Raw genomic sequence first — 20,806 nt, 5'->3', positions numbered from 1 at the left:
TCTGTGATTGTTTGTATCAGCTAACTTCAGCTTCAGCGGCTTGAGCTCTCAAAGGCAATTGCATCTGACAGTGCTCAGCTGAATGTACAATTAGCCTATTGTCAGAAAACTGCAGTGCATAGATCATATGTTAATACAACGAAATCTGGATGTTTCCCTCCTAAGGCCCATCAGGCCTTAAAGGTCAGCAGGGAGTTCAGGAAGTTTTCAACACCATTCCTTTCTCTCCAATTAACTTCAGTTCTAAAGTATCTGAGGGGATATAGAATTTTAATTTTAAAGTATTCTAAGTGAAATGGGGTTTCATGAGGCCAAACACAGATCAAACTCATTTCAGTCTATTTCTAGCCAAGTAGGATTATACAAGAGGTTAAGTATCCCAGGTTTTGGTCATGCCGGGATATTATTACTGGTTTTTGAACAGAAATGTTTTGATCTGAAAGTGATCTTTGAGATTACTTCAAATATCCCAATTAAAGTGACTTTTAAAAAACATTTAAATGTAACCCTCTTCATTTTTCAGATAAGTACAAATTAAAATTGAGAGAGAATGAATTATATGCCTAAAGTCCTATAATTTGAACCCCAGAGTCCAAATTCCTATCTAGTACTCCTTCTAAAGCATGCATAAGACTTACCTTAATAAGACTTATCTAAGAGAGAAGTTGCACCTTTGCATGTTGCCTCTACACTGCAGAGTATTAGCGAAAACTTCCTAGATTCTTCTCCCAGTCTCTCCAGGTTTTATGAAAATTTATCAATGGAGTTCAGAAATCTATTAGAAAACATCATGAACGAGATTCCCTGGTAGCTCCACAATTTTGCAGAGGGCTGAAAAACTTCTGTCATTTTTCTGGAATTCTTCTGCACTCAACATTCACACTTGTGAGATTGAGGAGTTTTAAGTGTATGTTACAGACTATCATCTTGTCAAAAGAGGCATAATACTTTTAATTAATTACAAATAATAAGTTTAAAACAATTACAAGAAAAGATTTAACCTGATTAAACCATAAGTTCCAGATGAGATTTCAAAAACAATTTTTGTTGTGGGATAAAAATGTATGACAGTTTGAGGGGGGCTGCTCATTTGCCTCAACCTATTTTGCACAAGAAGCCTAAGAATTCTTATTTTTCTTCTTTCCTGGGATAACACACTGTAATCAGAAAATACATTTTAAAATACAAGTCAAAAATATGTGGACATTACTAACAAATTTGCATGCACATGAATTAGCAAATGCTATCTAAGAGAAAAATCTTGGGCAAAGTGACCTGATAGGTTGAAGTTCAGTTGAGATGATGTGACAGAGGGGAAAAAAGAAGTCTGGAACAGTTAAATGGTAAAGGAAACCTCTGGACCCCTAATTAGAGACCACTAGCCACTTTGAAGATCACGATGGACAAGAGAAAGAAGGCAGATTTGTCAAGCAAAAGGAAGGTATTTCCTTACTTTCATACTTACTCTAGAGTCAGTCTTAAATGGCACTCATAGAAATAGGATCAGTATTCTAAAATAGATCTGGGAGCTAAAATGACAATTGTATGTCTTGTCATCATATTCAATCAAGCCATTAATGGAATTTATACTTGTTTGTGTAAAAAGTAGAGGAAACTCTCTATCCCTTATTCCTGTGAGGGTTTGTTTTTCCTCTTCTATTTCCAGGATTTATGATATCAGGTGGAAAAATCTTTTGCTGCTGAAAGTCATTAAGTCATCCCACAGATTTTCAATATATTTTCACTTTACACTAATATGCCAGTAATATAAATTCCAAAGCAGATTTTCCTACTCTGTCTAACCCACATCTCCCTGTCTTTGATGTCACAAGAGCCATGTGCCTCTCAACGCCCCATGTGTTATGCATGCTGACAAGGCCCTACATAATAGATATACCCATGCCTACTTCTCTGACCTTGGCTCCTCACCATTCTGCCATCTTGCTCACATTAATTCAGCTAATCTAGCCTTGTTTTTCTCAATCACACTGAACACATTCTTGTCTTGGGTCCTATTCACTGGTATTTTTTTCCATTTGACCTAGAGAGACAAGACTATGGTGGATAAGAGCATGTGTTCTAGGAATAGAAAGTTCTGGTTCATATCCTGGCTCTGCTACTCACTTTTTGCCACAACTTGGCAGATGAATTTATATGGGTTGCTATGTGTAAAACACTTGAAGCAGTAAAGAGCACATATTAAGTGTGTGATAAATGATAACTATCACTCTTTTATGGTTATTATTATTGGCCTTTATATAACATCAAATTTTCCTGCCATTCATGTCCTCACTCAAATGTTACCTCTTACCACCAAAGTAGCCCCTGTTACTTTTGATATATCAAGATACTTTAATTTCTTCATAGCACTTATGAAACTACCTGATATTTCCTATTGATTTATTTACCTACTGCCACCCCACACACATCAATGAAAACTTTGTGACAGCAAAGAAATTTCACTTGGTCCACTGTTGACTCTATAGAACCTCGTATATACTTGGTTATTAAATGCTCAGTAAATATTTGTCAAGTATCAACTGCTCAAAACTGTTCAACTCTTCATGGAACTGGCTGCTTTATGAACATAAGAGGAAATGAACTTGTGTCGTATTAACTCTCTTCATACAGAGCCCAGTTCAATTTCTGTCCAGTTAAGCCTACACACAGTCTCCTATGATTAATATTGGTACTTAAACTGTTGATGGGTCACCCATGTCAAAATAATGCATATTCCAATCTACTCATCAACAGTCAGGTCATATGAGAAAAAGACATATGTTTTATGTATTTTTTTCCCACTGTCACACAGATGCTATAATAGAACTACAAGTAATTTATGTGCAGTTACATGGACATTTTCAGCAATTGGTGGGAAAGTCAATGCAATTAGGATTTTAGGATGTTAGATGATAGAGCACAAAGGTCCAGTTGATGAACAAAGGATATATTGTACTACCAGATTTTGTCTTCACACAAAGATCATCATTCTGTCATGAAAATACATCAGATTGGTTCCACATAATTTTTGTTCAAAAGGACATTTTTGTTTAATGTCCAACTCCCTGATTTACTAGATTAGGTTGGGAAATCAGGGGGGTTTGTGTATGACTTCATTCCTCCAAGATCCTTCCTTCTTAAAAGGAACTGTAGACCTATTTTTTTGCTTTGAGTTTTGGGGGAATATCTCTTTTCTGTCTACTTTCTGCCAATCAGAGTATTTTGCTTATCTTATTAATGTCTTTCTTGACTGCAAACATAGAGCTGTTTAGTCCTAAGAAATATGAATTACATGACACTTATGTGGCATATTTGTGGAAGTATTCCTTTTCTTGGAGTGACTGTAAAGAAAGAGTCAGACTACAAAAAATAAGACAAAGTTGGAAAAAAACCTTCCCAGAAGTTCTGATCCAAAAATGTATGCTTGTGTCATGATATTCTTAGAATTCCACTTTGGTAAAAAGCAAGTTTCATCATAAACATTTGCCTGCTTTCAGATTGGAAGTTAAAAATATTTTTATTATATTCTAATCTCTATCCAGAAGAGCTACCGGCCTATGTAATATTTTGAATTTTTAAAAAACACATTTTAAAGATTATCTGATGTAATTATTTTGAATATATGATTAAAAATAATTCCTACAGTTGACTATTGCAGTCACCATCAGTGGGCTGAGAGACACTTTGTTAAAGGGGGAAAGAATAACTTCTCTATAAATCCTTCCACAAAACTAAATATCTTTTTATCTCTATGCGTTGGACCTTGGATATATATTTTTTCACAATTGAGCTCAAACTGTTTATAAAATTTTGAATTCTACTTTATTCCTGAGGAATGTTTTAATAGTATAATTATTTGAATAAACCCAGTTTTATACATTTACATTTAGTCATGCAGCTATAAGCACCAATTTGGATGTAGTTTCCTATAGGAACACACACACATATATCTATTTGGAAAAGAAATTGAGGACATGGGATTTATATCAGTCAGAAATTTATAATATTATATAATATTAAATAATGTTACAAATACTGGTAAATTAAGGGGGGATGCTACTAGTTGAATTTAAGATATTTGTTAAATACTGCATCACATTAGAAAAGGATACTTTGTACTCTCATATAGTAAAATCCCAGCTCTACTTTTTTTTCTTTTTTTTTTCTTTTTGTCTTTTTTGCTATTTCTTTGGGCCGCTCCCGCGGCATATGGAGGTTCCCAGGCTAGGGGTCGAATCGGAGCTGGAGCCACTGGCCTAGGCCAGAGCCACAGCAACGCGGGATCCGAGCCACGTCTGCAACCCACACCACAGCTCACGGCAATGCTGGATCGTTAACCCACTGAGCAAGGGCAGGGACTGAACCCGCAACCTCATGGTTCCTAGTCGGATTCGTTAACCACTGCGCCACGACGGGAACTCCCCAGCTCTATTTTAAAGTCATATTATGCTACAGGCCTTGCCATTCTTTGGATACAAACTGATTCATTTTAATATGTGAATTTCAGTACCTTGATAGCTCTTTTCAATGAATAGCTGCATATTCTCAGTCTCCTTTTCAGATTCCCTCTCTCTTAGTAACTTTGGGAATCCACAAGCAGTATCTCCTCTGTAATGATTAAGATACCCATTCCTGTGTACCTTTTGGCCACTTCTCAAATACCCTGTAGCTCCAAAACTATATGGATTATATCTTTTATTCTATCATAATGGGTATAGATCCTCTTCTGTGTCCCTCACTTTTAGATGAGCTGTGGGATGAATTCAGGTTCTCTAATAGATGTAATCAGTGTTCTACAATGTGGCAGAGACAGGGAGGAAAAATTTGTTTGAAGAAATTATGGCCACATCTTCCCCAAATGTGATGAGCAAGATAAACTTGGAGATATTTGGAGAAAATGTCATTAACATATATCATAATCAAATTTCTCAAAAAGAGTGATAGAAAATTTTAAAACCAACTGAGAAGAAAAGACATGTTATATAAAGAGGAACAACAAAGATAAACATAACATCGGATTTCTTATTGGAAAAAATATAATTGAGAACAAAACGGAACAATTTTTAACTTGAAAGAAAAAGGACTGTAAGCCTAGAATATACATCCAGCAAAACATCTTTTAAAAAGGAGGTAAAATTCAGACTTTTTCAGAAATTGAAAGCTGAAAAAATTCATTACCAGCAGACTCACACTACTCAAAATGTTAAAAGAAGTTCTTCAGGCAGAAGAGCATGATACCTGATGAAAGTATGAATGTATACAACAGTATGAAGAACACTGAAAATTGGTAAATATATAGTCTTTTTCTTAGTATATTTTAAAGATATGTGTTGTTTAAGCAAAGTACCAAGAATGTAGTATGTGGTTTATAGTATAAGCAGAACTAAAATGTGTGACAACATTAGTACAAGTCCCAAAGGGGAGAAATGAAAGTATGTTTCAAGGTTCTCATATGGGTAGTGGTGTAATAATACTTGAAGGTAGACTGTTGTAAGTTATATCTATGCTGTAAACCCTAAAACAACCACAACAAAATGAAACATATAAATGTTACAATAATTCAACAAGGAAGATAAAAATAGGGAGATGTTGGTAAAAGGTTACAAATTTTCAGCTACAACTTAACAAGGTCTGAAAATGAAATATAAAACATGGTGGCTGTACCTAATTAACTGTATTGTATAATCAGAATTTGCTGAGATCAGGCTTTAAATGTCCTCATCTCCTACTTCTTTCAAGAATAAGTTAAATATGTTGTGACATGATGGATGTTAATTAACTAGTCAGGGAGAATCCTTTTACAAGTTATACATATATATCAAATCACCACAATGTACACTTTAAATATTGGATGTACAACTTTACATGTCAATTGTATCTCAATAAAGCTGAAATACATAATAAAAACTACTCATCTGAGGAAAATAAGGCTAAAAGATCTTTGCTGCAAAAGTTAATTTGTTTTATATTAATATAGTCACTCCAACTACTCATCTGAGGAAAATAAGGCTAAAAGATGAAAAAGAGAACAAAATATATAGGACAATTAGAAACAAATTAGGCAATATATTTAAATCTAATAATATTAATAATCACATTAGATACAAATGGTCAAAATTCTCCATGTAAAAGGCAGAGATTATCAGCCAGGGAAAAATAGCAACAACCATTTTATGCTACCTATAAGAAAGAAATTTTAAATATAAACACACAAGTTGGTTAAAAGGAAAAAGATGGAAATACATGGTAACACTATTGAAAAGAATGTTGGAGTGACTATATTAATATAAAACAAATTAACTTTTGCAGCAAAGATGATTACCAGGAAAAAAATCATTTCATGATAATTAAGGGGAAAAATTTACAAGGAGGACATACAATCCTGAATATTTATGCACAAAAATATCTGGATTTCAAAATACATGAAGTGGAAGGACATAACTGCAAGGAGAAAGAGATAAATACAAACTTATAGTTGGAGATTTCACCACCCCTTTCTTGATAATAGAACAAGTAGCCAGAATATACAAAAGGAAAAAAGTAAATATGAACAGCAGCATCAACCAACTTGACCTAAATGATGTGTTTACTTGCTGCCACCTAACAACAGTAAAATATATATTCATGTCCAAGAACATTTACCAAGATAGGCCATATACTATAAAATATGGAAAGACCACAAAATAAGCGTTATTTAAATTAAAAATATTCAAGAATTCAAGCCATACAAAATATATACTCTGAGCACACTGGAATTATAAATTAATAGCTTTCTGGGACAATTTCAAATATTAGGAAATTAAATAGTAAATTTTTAGTTAAACAATGGTCTAAAGAAGAATTAAAAGAGAAATTAGGATTTATTTTGATTTAAATGAAAATAAAACCACAACATATTGAAATTTGTTGATTACCACTGAAACAATATTTGCAGGAAATATTTATACTATAGAAGAAAACTCAACTTCCATATTAATACTAGGAAAGGAGGAGATAACTACACCAAAGCAAGTAGAAGAAAAAAATAATAAAACTCAGAATGTAAATCAATGATTAGAAAAAAGAAAACAATGAATAAAATTAATGGAACCAAAGCTGTTTGTTTTAAAGGAAATCAATACAATAAATTAAATAATAGCCACATTGATGAGGGATAAAAGGAAGACAAAAATTACTAACATCTAGATTGAAAGATGTGACATCACTAAATATTCTTTATATATATACAAGGGGAAATAGGGAAATGCCATGGACATTTTAAGCCAATAAATGTAAAGGTATAGATGAAACAGACCAATTCCTCAAAATATTAAAATTACTAAAGTTCACTCAATGAGAAATACATAATTTGAGAAAACCTATTTCTAGATAGGTTTAAAGATACTGAATTTGTAGTTAAAAACCGTCCCACAGAGAAAAATCCAGACCCAGATTTCTTCACTGGTAATTTTTATCAGCATTTAAGGAAGAGACAATACTTATTCTACATAAGAATGGGGGAATTTAGACACGGAGACATGCATACAAACAGGGAGGATGCCAGGTGAAGATGGAGGCAGATATTGGAACAATAAATCTAACAGACAAGAATGCCAAAAATTGCTGACAACTGCCAGAAGCTAAAAAATGGGAAGAAAGGATCCTTTCCTAAATTCTTGGGAAGGACCATGGCCCTGCTGACATGATTTCAAATGTGTAGCCTCCAGATGTGGGAGAAAATAAACATCTCTTTTTTTAAGGCACCTAGTTTGTGGGAAATTATTGCCGTAGCCCTAAGAAATCAATATAAATCACATTTAAAATTTCCATATGCATCTTTGTAAAAATTGACAAGCTGATTTTGGAATTCATGTGGATATTCAAAAGACCCAAATTGTCTAAAAGAAACTTGGCAAACAAAAGGCAAATTGTGAGGACAAATATTACCTGATTTAAAGGCTTCATATTCCATGTGTTCTAGCAATTCCATTCTTAGACAGAAAGATTTATAAAGAAATGTCCATAGCCCCAAACTGGAATCAACCCCAACACGCTGATGTATATATACTTCAACAAGTGAATGTATAAATATACTTTATATACCTGTAGTGTGAAATTATATTCAACAGTTAAAAAGGAATAAACTATTGATTGATGGATGAATCTCAAAATAATTACTGTGAGCAAAAGAAGCCAGGTCCTTCTTTTACCCTGTAAATAAAGAGAAAAAGTATCTACTGTGTGATTCTGCTTATATAAAATTCTAACAAATGCAAACTGTGACAGAAAGATGGGGTTATGAGATGAGAGGCAGGAATAACAAAAATGCTTAATGAAACTTTTGAGACTGATGTATATGTTCATTATTTTAATTTTGATTATGGTTTCATGGATATATATATATATATATATATATATATGTCAAAACTTACCAACTATTGCATTTTAAATATGGGACATTAATTGTATGTCAATTATAACTCAATAAATTTGTTAAAAACAAAAGTAACAGTCACCAGCCTATACCCAGCATTGTTACTACCTTGCACCTTATGAGGATTGAGACTCATTTTGGGAAGGAATGTTTCCTTGTGATGAATGCATACCTTAGGATACCTGAGTCCTTTCTTGATATTTGTTTACTCTCATTTGGGTCCCTATCTCCTTTACCAGGCACACTCATACAAGTGTGAATTCTAAGATTGATTTTGGTTCAACATCTACTATCTCATTCCCCATCTCCACCAGGAAGAGAGTTCTTCATTTCGTTTAAATCTGTATCTGCAATTACTTGCTGTTACTGCCTAATTCATTATCAACATCTCAGCCCTGACCAAATACAATTACAATGCCAATAATTCCATATCTTAAAGTACTAGGCCATTTCTGTGCATTCACATCGCTTTTTAAATTTTCTACTATATCACTGATATATATGCAAGTGACTATATGTTAGTTATTATTATATATCGTATATAATATATATTGTGTATGTTATTAGTATTACATTAATGATATGATAATATTAACATAATATACATATTAAAACATATAATCATCCATAGGAATCACGGCTATACTTTAAAATCTATAAATTAATATATATGTGGATTCAATGATCCATCATACTAAAAGTTCATAAGGCCACGAAGATAAATTTTAATCTATAAATAGGACATAATAAAATAATATGGTGGTAATAAATTGAAACAGTATTTTTGGGTTTCAGTTTTACCGTTTTGATAAACATGTACCCACAGACATTTTACTTCACGGATCTATTCATATATTTATGCATGCATGCTTTTATTCATCCTTTCTCTCAACAAGGTGTTTTTTTTTGTTTTGTTTTGTTTTTTTTTTTGGCTGCACTCATGGCATGTGGAAGTTTCTGGGACAGGAACTGAACCCATGCCACAGCAGCGACCTGACCACTGCAGGATTCTTAATCTGCTGAGGCACTTGGGAACTCCTCAAGAGGTTCTTATCAAACACCTTCCCTGGGCCAAGTGTGAAGTTAGGGCCTAGAGATAACATGTTAAACTAAAATTTATATAATCCCTATCCATAGTATCTTAGAATAAACAGGGATGCAGAGATTAATCAGATAATTTAAAGTTATATCTATCACAATGTCAATAAAGTGATGTATTCTTTGCTATGAATACCCAAAACAGAGATATTTGTCTTAGAGTTATCAGGTAAAGAGTGTCTTAATAAATGGAGCTTAAACTGAGATTTTACAAGATGAGATTCAATTAACCAGAACAGAAGGGAATTGCAAGAGATTTTTAGGCAGATGAAATACTTAGATGGGGGTTGGTATAGGGCAATGGAATGGATATTGAGTAACATACACCCCTTCCAGGCCTAACCCTTCTATACTTAATATATGACGAGCCATAAGCAAAGAGGTCAACAAGGAACTCTGTGGCTCTAAGGGATGGATAAACATTTAGACTAAGGGAGCAGAGTTTCTTGTACAACTTCAGAGAGCAAATCCCGCTGCCTGTCCCCCCGAAACACCTTGGTCTTTGACAAGAATAGTATAACTCTGTGTTTTATCAGGAGATGTGTTCTGCAGTTATTTGCTACAGGAACCAGCATTGAATACCCTGACTAATTCATGAAGATTGATTTGTTTATCTTAAAAGTCTTTTCCAGTGGGAAAATTCTGTGATCTAAATTTACCATTTGAATATAAAGTTGATTGTACTCTCTGTTACTTTGTGTGTTTTATTGAATGTCTCAAACAAAATTGTAAATCATTTTATCTGTTTTGTTTACTTAATAAATAACTCAGTAAATAATAAGTAGTTAATAAATGTTTCCTGATTTACCAATCAGTTTATCTTTTTTTGGTATAGAAGAGAACTCTTTCTTCACTGTACTGCACTGCTTTTCACGTGAAACTTAAAATGTTTACTGAAAAAAAATACCTTTATATCTGATACTTCCTTTGCTTGGAGGCTTGGAGTGAAATTTTCCCCTACTTTTCTGAGGTTTATAATGGCCAAATCTGCAATTAACATTACTTCCATAAAATACTGAATGATTAATGATTTTAATAATATTAAACTGCTTTTAGTAGATTGCTAATGACATTAGGATCAGGATATAAACCAAAGCAGCTGGTCATAATTACTGATGTTGTAAACATGTGGCTTTCAGTTGCTCATCTTCCAAATTAAGTATAAAATTTTCTCAACCAAATATTTCTAAAAAGTAAATAAATATAGTTATAAATTCAAAACTTAATTACTGTGTTTGAGACTATATCAAGAATTTTGAGGTGAGTGATTAATTTATCTTAATCATATTATATACATATCTAGTTACCTATATTTTGAAAATATACATCTTTCAGGAAACCCAAAGGATTCTATTAATAAAAGAAACTAATCTTATCAATTAAATGATTTTGGATAATGCTGTCATTTTCATTGAAAAACAGAACAAGCACAGTCTTTGAGAAATCTCCAATCGCATAACAATACTTTCGTTTGACTCACAAAATCCATGCTAACAGCTAGCTTGTCCTCTCTAACATAAAGCAAAAAAAAAAAAAAAAAAAGCTAAAAACCACCGCTGCTGCCACAAAAATATTTTCTATGTCATACTTTGAGATAAAGATGGCCAAAAGACACAGATCTGGCCAATAAGATGAATAATTTGGCATTGTTACATGTCCTTTAAATCAGTTGGTATGTGCCTTTTAACTTTATGTTCTCCTCCCCTTCCTGATTTGAATACAGATATCATACACTGGAGGAAAAATAGCCATCTCATATTTGGGAGGGGATAAACACATACTAAATGATGGAGCAGAAAGTGCATGGTGATTGGTGGCATTGTGAAGCCACCAGGCCTGTTCCTGACTACCTTTTAGAAATTTTTATTATGTTGAAAAATAAAACACTTCATTCATTTAAGTCACAACCTAACATAGTTCTTGACTGACTCACCAGTTTTTCAAATTCACTTTACATTCTTTAAACAGTATATTTAATGGTTAAAAACATGCCCTCACAAATCTCATGTATATGAATACTATAAATTTTGTCATCATTAACAGCTAGTTGGATGTACAGCTATATGCATATTTCTTAGGTGAGAATTTTAGTTGTCAATGAAGTGAAAATAGGAACAATAAAACTCGAGCAAAAACATCATATTTTTATAATCATATTATGACATTTCAGAGATTTTTTTTTCCTTTGAAATAGAAGAAAAGTACAGAAAAGAAAGTTGTATATTGGATCTTCTTTCAAAGAAAGTAAAAGAAATAGTAATAGGATGTTGGGAAGCCCTGTCAGAAAGTACATAGATCTTTATGACAAGTTTCTTCTTGGCAAGAGGAATCACTAAAAGGCACAGTGGCTTTGTGCAATTCCTCAACCCATGCCCGAGTCTTTATAAATCCAAACAAAAATCAACATTTATTTGGAATCAATGATACCTGTGTAAGGCATTGTACTAGATATTGTGGAGGAGATAAAGATAACTGAGTCTTAATCAACACCATCATATTGCTTATAATCTAATCTAAAAACACAAGACAAAATAATGTAATTTGGTGAGATAGTTGGGCCTAGGTTTAATATACAATCATTTAAAATCCTCCACATAATCTAATATTTAGTAGACTGCTGATAAGTATATATGTTTGCATTTAGTAGACTGTTGATAAGTACATATAGGTTAAATAACAAAGGTGGAAACACATTGTTCTGGGAAAGCAGAGAACAATTAATTTTGCCTGGAGACTCAGGGATTATGATTACTTGGACATTTGCACTGAGTTTGGATAAGAATAATATTAATAAACAGAGACTTTTGGGGAGAGTGATAAAAATTGGATGAAGGGCATTTTAGATGTGAACAAATAAATGGTGTTAAAACATTAATTTTATATTCTAAAAATGCCAAATAGTCTCCTAGTGCTAGGATTCAAGATATATGGAGAGATGAGCATTTAACTCATCTCTGAAGCAACTTTATATATAATTTCATATTATTTTGGGGATAATACCCAAACTGCAAGAGTTTGGATATTATGCTCTCGATAGCGTGAAAACATTCAAATTTTTTAACCTGAAAAAGTGAACTGATCCTGCTTCAGTTTAGAAATATAATCTTGGGCAATGTGAAGACTAGTTGGAGACACTGAAACACAAATGCAGGAAGACTTATTATTCAGGACACACCTGAAATTGCCTAAAGAGTTGTTGAGGACTTAATTGGAGATTCTATAGCCAAGATAATGAACAGAAGGAAAACATATTAAACAATAAGATGGCAGATCCTAAAGTCTGATAAACAATTGCATAGGTGGCAAGAGAGGAAGGTTGACTTTGAAGATGGGACTTAGCCTAAGTTACTGGAAAAATGAGGAGGTAAGAGTTAACTAAACTAAGGACACAAAAGGAGATAAGAACGTGGAAAGGAAAATACTGACTTCAGTTTTATCCATGTGGTGTCCCAGGTGCCAGCGAAGTATGTTTATATTAGTGGCATAGAGAAGCTTGCTCTTCACTGCTTCTTTTCAGGAATTCCAAGTAGGAAGATATTATTAAGGACGCCTATATTTTCAGAAGGTGCAATTTCTAACAATAACTATAATGACTGCAGTGTAGCCACAACCATAACGTTATATGCATAATAATTTACGAATATATTTTATACTCATGTTTTCATCTAATTCTCACAATAACTGTATGATCATTAGAGCAAAAGAGATTTATCCCAGGTTTTTAGGTGAGTCAACAAAGGGTGAGATAATTGAAATTACTTATCTGAGGACAGAATGCTAAATATATGGTGAAGTGGCTTGGAGCACAAATTTTTTAATGCTTTTCCAAGGATCTTTTCACTTTGCTATTGATCTTATGAACAAAGAGACAAGCTGAAAATTTCAGAGAGTATATATGTACAGTATACATATATACATATAAGTGTATGTATATTTCTTCATTTATTTCAATTAAAATAATATATTTTAACAGTGCAGAAACAGCAGAGAATTTATTTTTTCTATCAAGACAGATATTAAGAGATTTTTCAATAATATAAAACAATGCCATTAGAATGTTTTTGCTTTGCAAATATACTTATTTTAAAAACATGTAATTATTGATGTTATTTTTAAATGAATTAATAAATATTTGTATTTTTTATTTCAATTTCAATTACAGTAAATGTGGATAGATATTTATTCATGAAAGTAAAAGCTCACTGAGGTCCTTAATAATTTTTAAGAGTGTAAAGGGGGTCCTGAGACCAAAATAGATAAGAACTGTTATTATAAAATTTCAGATAATTTGCATGTAGGAATTGCTTTAAAACCTCATGGCATCTCTGCAAGGGTTAAGAAAAAGTACATCGGGAGCTCATAGGCTCTACATGTAAGACACCCTTGCTCAAACGTGAGCACCACAACTTACTAGCTAGGAAATTCAAGCAAGATACTTAACTCCTCAGTGCCTCAGTTTTATCAACACTACAATGGTAATAAGGTATGTAACTGAGCCACTCTCAGTGAATCCAAGAATTATGCCATACTGTAGCAAGGGTAGGGTGGTCGAAATAGTCCACCCCAGCTGCAGGCAATAAAGAGATGCACTGTCTGTAGAGAATAATAGATTAAAAAAAAAACTTAGTAAAAGTCAATTTTCTCTAATTATTATCACCATGCACCTGCTTCTAAACACTATCAGTGATGAAAACACTCATCCTCCAAAATGTCTTTTGTTACACTAAGTTCGAAATAATTGCCTGCACCTTAGCCGGATGACTTGAACTGCTACACCAGTACAGACAACTGTGTAGCTCCTAGATTCGGTGAAGAGCCCCCTTGGTTATAGAGCTCCAGTGGCATTAGTGGCTGGGGCCTCTGTTTCAATTGCATCCCAATTCAACCTCCCCCTCTGCTCAACTCTACTTTCATTGCCTAACAGAAGTTGTTTCTGAGAGCACAAGCCAGTAAATCTCGTGTAACACAAACTGTCTTTTGTCAACTTCCTGTTTCCCAGAGAATCTGATGTAAAAGAATTAACTTAGCCATGATTACACAGTTAGTTCCAGCAGCATAATTCAAACGTTGGCAAGTCTGATTGCAGTGTACCCATAACTGCCTTATTTGCTACCTCATTATATAAACACAATTGCTCGGTTTCCCCTATTGCTACAAATAAAATGATGACCAGTGTTTCAGTGAGGCAGGCAATCCCAGATTTTCCTTTTGGCCTGATGTTCAGTCAAGAACTTAAATCATTAATGATTATATCAGGTTATAACCTATAATTGGAGTCACTGGCCAGAAGTCACTTTGAGGGGCAACGTTTTCTAACTGGGAAAATCTCTGAATCAACCATAAAGAAAGAAAGGCTGGAATCTTGCTCAGGAAGTATATATTGGCATTCTACCTCATCAGCAGAGCACCCTTCCCTGATGTTCCTTTTTTAGCTATGTTCTGAGTGCCAGTTGCCAGATTCATACTTATTTCCCTGAGAAGACAGGACTTTGTTCTCTTATAGACCCTGACTGTCTACCACACCATCAACGAGGTCTTCAAGGAGCATCATGCAGAATACCTGCTTTATTTCTCTTGGTTAAAAGTAATATATTTTCTAATATTTAGGTGGCAAAGGATTGGGAATTTACTTTTACTTTGCCCAAAGTAAAAGTAAATTAACAAAGTAAGGTTAATATGCATAGTCACTTCCTAACATAGCTCTCATTTTATTTCCTCACAGCACTTATCACTACCTGCTATAGTTCCAAATTAATTTACTAAATTATTTATTTCTTTTTTTTGCTCCATTAATGCAAGCTTCATGAGAGTAAGGACCTATTCCATCTTCTTTAAGCTACTAGAACAATGCATGCCACATTGTTCATGCTCAATAAATGCTTGTTCAATGAATTCATAAATGGAAAGAAAGGGAGATATCACAAATTTTGGGGAGCTGGTGAAAGTTTGGAGAAATGTCTATATTCTCATTTATTTTATAGTTTGCAATTTTTTTATTAATTTCTTACTCTACCAGCGCCTATGCTGGGCAGTGGATTTGAGATGGCAAATTAAATGGATTAATATTTATCCTGAGAGATTCAGTAGAACACAAACCAGAATGTTCTGTAAACCACAGTTGTGCTGGATTTTTAAAATTTTGGTGGTGATTTTAGTGGCTAATATATCAAATAGTTTTAGATAACATCTGATTATGTAACAAATAAAATCTATATGTAATAGGTGAATGCAATATATTAGCCACTGTGTTAATATTTCTAAAATGTAAATCTTAATCCTGAAATGTACTCTGTATCAAAAAGTATTATTATCCCCACTTTCTAAAGGAATCCCTCACATAGCAAATCTCTGAGGCAGAATTAGAATCTGGGAACTCAGAGCTAATTCTAAACCCCATTAAATGTCTAGCTACCTTTAATTCAGAGAAGTAATCTTAACGTACAAGAAGAGATAAACTTAGTAAACTCAGTTTTTGAGAAAATCATTCAGATAACTATGATCATATTTCAGTAGCAAAAAAATATATTTTTAATTTTTATACCACAGTTTTCGTGAAACACTTATTAATGACCACTAATAAAATACTATTGCTCACAGACAGTTTGGACATTTCTTCAGGTCCAAAGACTCATTGAACAGATATTACTTTAGTATAGTATGAAATAAACAGACCTGCCACAAAGGAAGATATACAAATGGTCGACAAGCAGTGAAAAGGCACTCAACATCATTAGCCACGAGGGAAATGCAAATTAATGCCACAATGAGATACCATTGTATATATGCTAGAAAACTGAAATTTTTTAAATGTTTTATTTATTTATTTTGTTGTCTTCTTTTGTATTTTCTAGGGCTGCATTCACTGCACATGGAGGTTCCCAGAGCCAGGGCAACTTGGGATCCGAGCCACGTCTGCGACCTACACCACAGCTCACGGCCAGGGATCGAACCTGCAACCTCATGTTTCCTAGTTGGATTCGTTAACCACTAAGACATGATGGGAACTCCTGAAAAGTGAAATTAAAAAGAGAAAGAACCTCAGGGATTTTTCTAGGCTGAGGACAATGTTCTGTACCTTGATAGGTATCTTTAATATACTAATGTACACAGCTAGTCAAAAGTCATTAAATGGTACACTTAAAAATTGTACATTTCAATATATGTAATTTAACATGAAAAAGGTAAGCAACTATTGAGTTTTAGTTAATGATATACATACTGAAAGCTTAGTGGTGAAGTGTATATTTGCAACTTATTTTTGAATAGCATCAAAGGATAACATAGATTGATGGATGACAGAGGGATGGATGGATGATATGTATTCACTGTACAATTCTTTTCACTTTTCTCTATGTTTGAATATTGTCATAATGAAATGTTAGAAAATAAAGATTTTTAAGGTCCTTTAATATTGGAATTCTTGTATAAATCTGGTATCATAGAGTTCTCCTGACTCTCCAGGCAGAATGAATCCCATTCTCTTCTGTACAACTAAGAGGCATAGGGAATTAGGATAGGAAACATGATTATTTGGAGACTTTCATTATTTTTTTATTGCTTAAATATGTTACCTAAAATAGTGAATCATTTTTTTTTAAATTTTCAATTATTTATAAGTTGGTCATAGTTGTAGCTATTTTAGCAATCTGCCCCATATTACTGTTAGTTAGATTAATGGGTATACTTCTACCAGACAATACACTGAGAGCAGGACTTATTTTCATGCATTTTATATCTCTTTCCAATATTTAATTTACTGTTTTGTACACAACCAATATCTCAGATTATTTGTTAAGGAGAACTGAATTTTTGTCATCTCCTTCCACATTTACCTGTCTATATTTCACACTTTTGCTTTCTTCACAAATTTGTTCTCCTAGTTAGGCTTCCTAATAATTCCTAGTTAGGCTTCCTAATAATCTATGTGACCTTTTCTGAAAATATAGGAAAGTGGGTCAGGAGGTCTTAATTACTATTAAAGGGTGAAGGGAGTTAAAAAGTACAAACTTACAGCTATAAAATAAATAATAAGTCATGGGATAAAGTGTGCAGTGCAGTGACTATAGCTGACAATATTGAATGGAATATTGAATTTACTAAGAGTAAATATTAAAAGTTTTTATAACAAGAAAAATTTTGTGAAGAATGTGTATTCTGCTTTTTTTGGATGTAGTGTCCTGAAGATATCAATGAAGTCTAACTTTTCTATTGTTTCCTTTAGGATCTCTGTTGCTTTATTGGTTTTCTGTCTAGAGGATCTGTCCATTGATGTGAGGGGGGTATTTAGGTCTCCTACTATGATTGTATTCTCATCAATATCTCCCTTTATGTCTGTTAATATTTGTTGTATGTATCTGGGTGCTCCTGTATTTGGGGCATATATGTTGATGATAGTAATATCCTCTCCTTGGATGGATCCCTTAATCATTAAATAGTGTCCTTCTTTGTCTTTCTTTATGTCTTTTGTTTTAAAGTCTATTTTGTCTGATATGAGCGTTGCGACTCCTGCTTTTCTGTCATGTCTATTGGCGTGAAATATTTTTCCCCACCCTTTCACTTTCAATCTATATGTATCCTTTGTCCTAAGGTGAGTTTCTTGTAGGCAGCATATTGAAGGTTTTTGCCTTTTTATCCACTCAGCCACTCTGTGTCTTTTGATTGGGGCATTCAGTCCATTGACATTTAAGGTGATAATTGATAGATGGTTGTTTATTGCCATTTGAACCTCGTGTTCCAGTTGATTCTATGGTTCTCCATTTTTTTTTTTTTTTTTTTTTTGGTTGGATGGTCTCCTGTTATTATCTGCTTGAGTGTTTTTTTTTTTTCATTTTTTGCAAATGCAATATTTGGTTTTGGCTTGTGGTTGCCCTGTTTTTTAAGTATGCTAACCCCTTCCCATAAATGTGTGTTTTAGCCTGATGGTCCTGTAAGTTCAAACACTTCATTACTATATTAAAATTAAGAAGAGAGACATACATATAAACAAAAAGGGTTATTTACCTCCTGACATCCCTTGCCCACATTTTATGGTTTTGATGACTCTTTTTAATTTTTTTCTTTTTAATTTTATTTTGTTTGAAGCATGTTCATGATTAAATCTGTATGCTGGCTTATTTGAGTGACTGCTCTCTGATTGCAGTTTCCTCAGTCCTAGTTCTTCCTCTTCTTCTTCTTCTTTTTTTTTTTTTTCTTCCCTTTCCTTCCTTTCTTTTTGGTTTAGAGAAGCCCTTTCAATATTTCCTTTAACCTGGGTTTTGTGTTGCTGTATTCTTTAAGTTTTTGTTTGTTGGGAAAAATTTTTATTTCCCCTTCTATTTTAAATGATATTCTTGCTGGATAGAGTATTCTAGGTTGCATATTTTTTCCTCCCTCCTGGCCTGTAGTGTTTCTGTAGAGAAATCAGCTGATATTCTTATGGGGGTTCCCTTGTAGGTAACATTCTGCTTTTCTCTTGCTGCCTTTAGGATCCTCTCTTTATCACTAACTTTTGCCATTTTTATTATGATGTGTCTTGGTGTGGGTCTGTTTGGGTTCAGTTTGTTTGGGGCCCTCTGTGCTTCTTGTATCTTGAACCCAGTATCCTTTAGATTTGGGAAGTTTCCAGCGATAATTTCTTCAAATATATTTTCTTCAAATATATTTTAGATTTGAAGAAAAATCAAATCTAAAATATATTTCTTCAAATATATTTTAGAAATATAAAATATATTTATATTTTAAATATAATATATTTAAATAAAATATATTTCTTCAAATATATTTCTTCAAATATATTTTAGATTTATATTATCGTTTTAGAAATATAAAATATATTTATATTTTAAATATAATATATTTAAATAAAATATATTTCTTCAAATATATTTCTTCAAATATATTTTAGATTTATATTATCGTTTCCAGCGATAATTTCTTCAAATATATTTTCTTCAAATATATTTTAGATTTGGGAAGTTTCCAGCGATATTTCTTCAAATATATTTTCTTCAAATATATTTTAGATTTGGGAAGTTTCCAGCGATATTTCTTCAAATATATTTCTTCAAATATATTTTAGATTTATATTATCGTTTCCAGCGATAATTTCTTCAAATATATTTTCTTCAAATATATTTTAGATTTGGGAAGTTTCCAGCGATAATTTCTTCAAATATATTTTCCATCCCCTTATCTTTTTCTACTCCTTCTGGAATTCCTATTATGCATAGATTGGCCCGCTTTATATTATCCCATAGGTCTCTTATATTGCTTTCCAGTTTTTTGATTTGGTTTTCTGTCTGTTGACCGGATTGAGTGATTTCCATTATTCTATCTTCCACATCACTGATTCGTTCTTCTGCGTTATTCATTCTGGTTTTTACTGCCCCTAGTTCAGTTTGCATCTCTGCAAATGAATGTTCTAGTTTTTATTGGCTCCTCCTTATATTTTCTAGCTCCTTTCTGAGGGTATCTGCATTACTGTTCATATCTTCTCTTAATTCCTTCAGTATTTTCACTATTTCTCTTTTGAACTCCAGGTCTGTCAGACTGCCGAGATCTGTTTCATTGTTGACTGTTTTAGGTGAGTTCTCCTGTTGGTTTGACTGGGGGTGGTTTCTCAGCTTCTTCATCTTGCTTGTTGTTTTCTTTCTCCTGAGGGAGTTGTACTCTCCATGATCAGGTAGTGTTTGCCTTGTCACTGCTGTGGAATATTTCCTGAGGGCTGGCATTGTTGGTCAATCTTTTTTGAGGCAGTGTGACTTTTCTGGAGTGTTGATAGGGCTAACAGTGTTTCTTTGAAGCAAAGGAGGGCTTCCTGAGGGCAGACAGGACTGGGAGGTCCACACCACGATGGTAGCAGATTTCACTTGGTCATGCAGAGCTTGCTCTGGTATTTTTAGGCTGTGGGGTTCTTGCAGGGGGTTGGTGGTGTTGGGAAGCTGTTCCTCAGGAGTGCAGCACCCCCTGGGGGCTGTAGAAGCTATCTGGGTCACTGAGAACCTAAGAGGCTCTTCCCTAGGGCAGCCCAACTCAGAAGGACAGCCTGAGAATGTAGGTGGATCTTTTCACAGTCTGGCCAAGCTTGTTGCAGCTTTTCTGGGCTGCAGGGGCTCTTCCAGGGGGCTGGTGGTGCTGAGCAGCTATTCCGCGGGAGTGGGGCACCCCCTGGGGGCTTGGGTGGGTAGCAGGGCCGTTGGAAACCTAAGAGGCTCCTCCCCGGGGCAGCCCAACTCAGAAAAACTGTCTGAGATCTTTTCCCGACTTGGCCAGGCTTGTTGCAGCTTTTCTGGGCTGCAGGGGGTCCTGCCTGGAGCT

Source organism: Sus scrofa, chromosome 3, assembly GCF_000003025.6.
Source record: "Sus scrofa isolate TJ Tabasco breed Duroc chromosome 3, Sscrofa11.1, whole genome shotgun sequence".
Classification (NCBI taxonomy): Eukaryota; Metazoa; Chordata; class Mammalia; order Artiodactyla; family Suidae; genus Sus; species Sus scrofa.
This window is presented reverse-complemented; position numbering follows the sequence as displayed.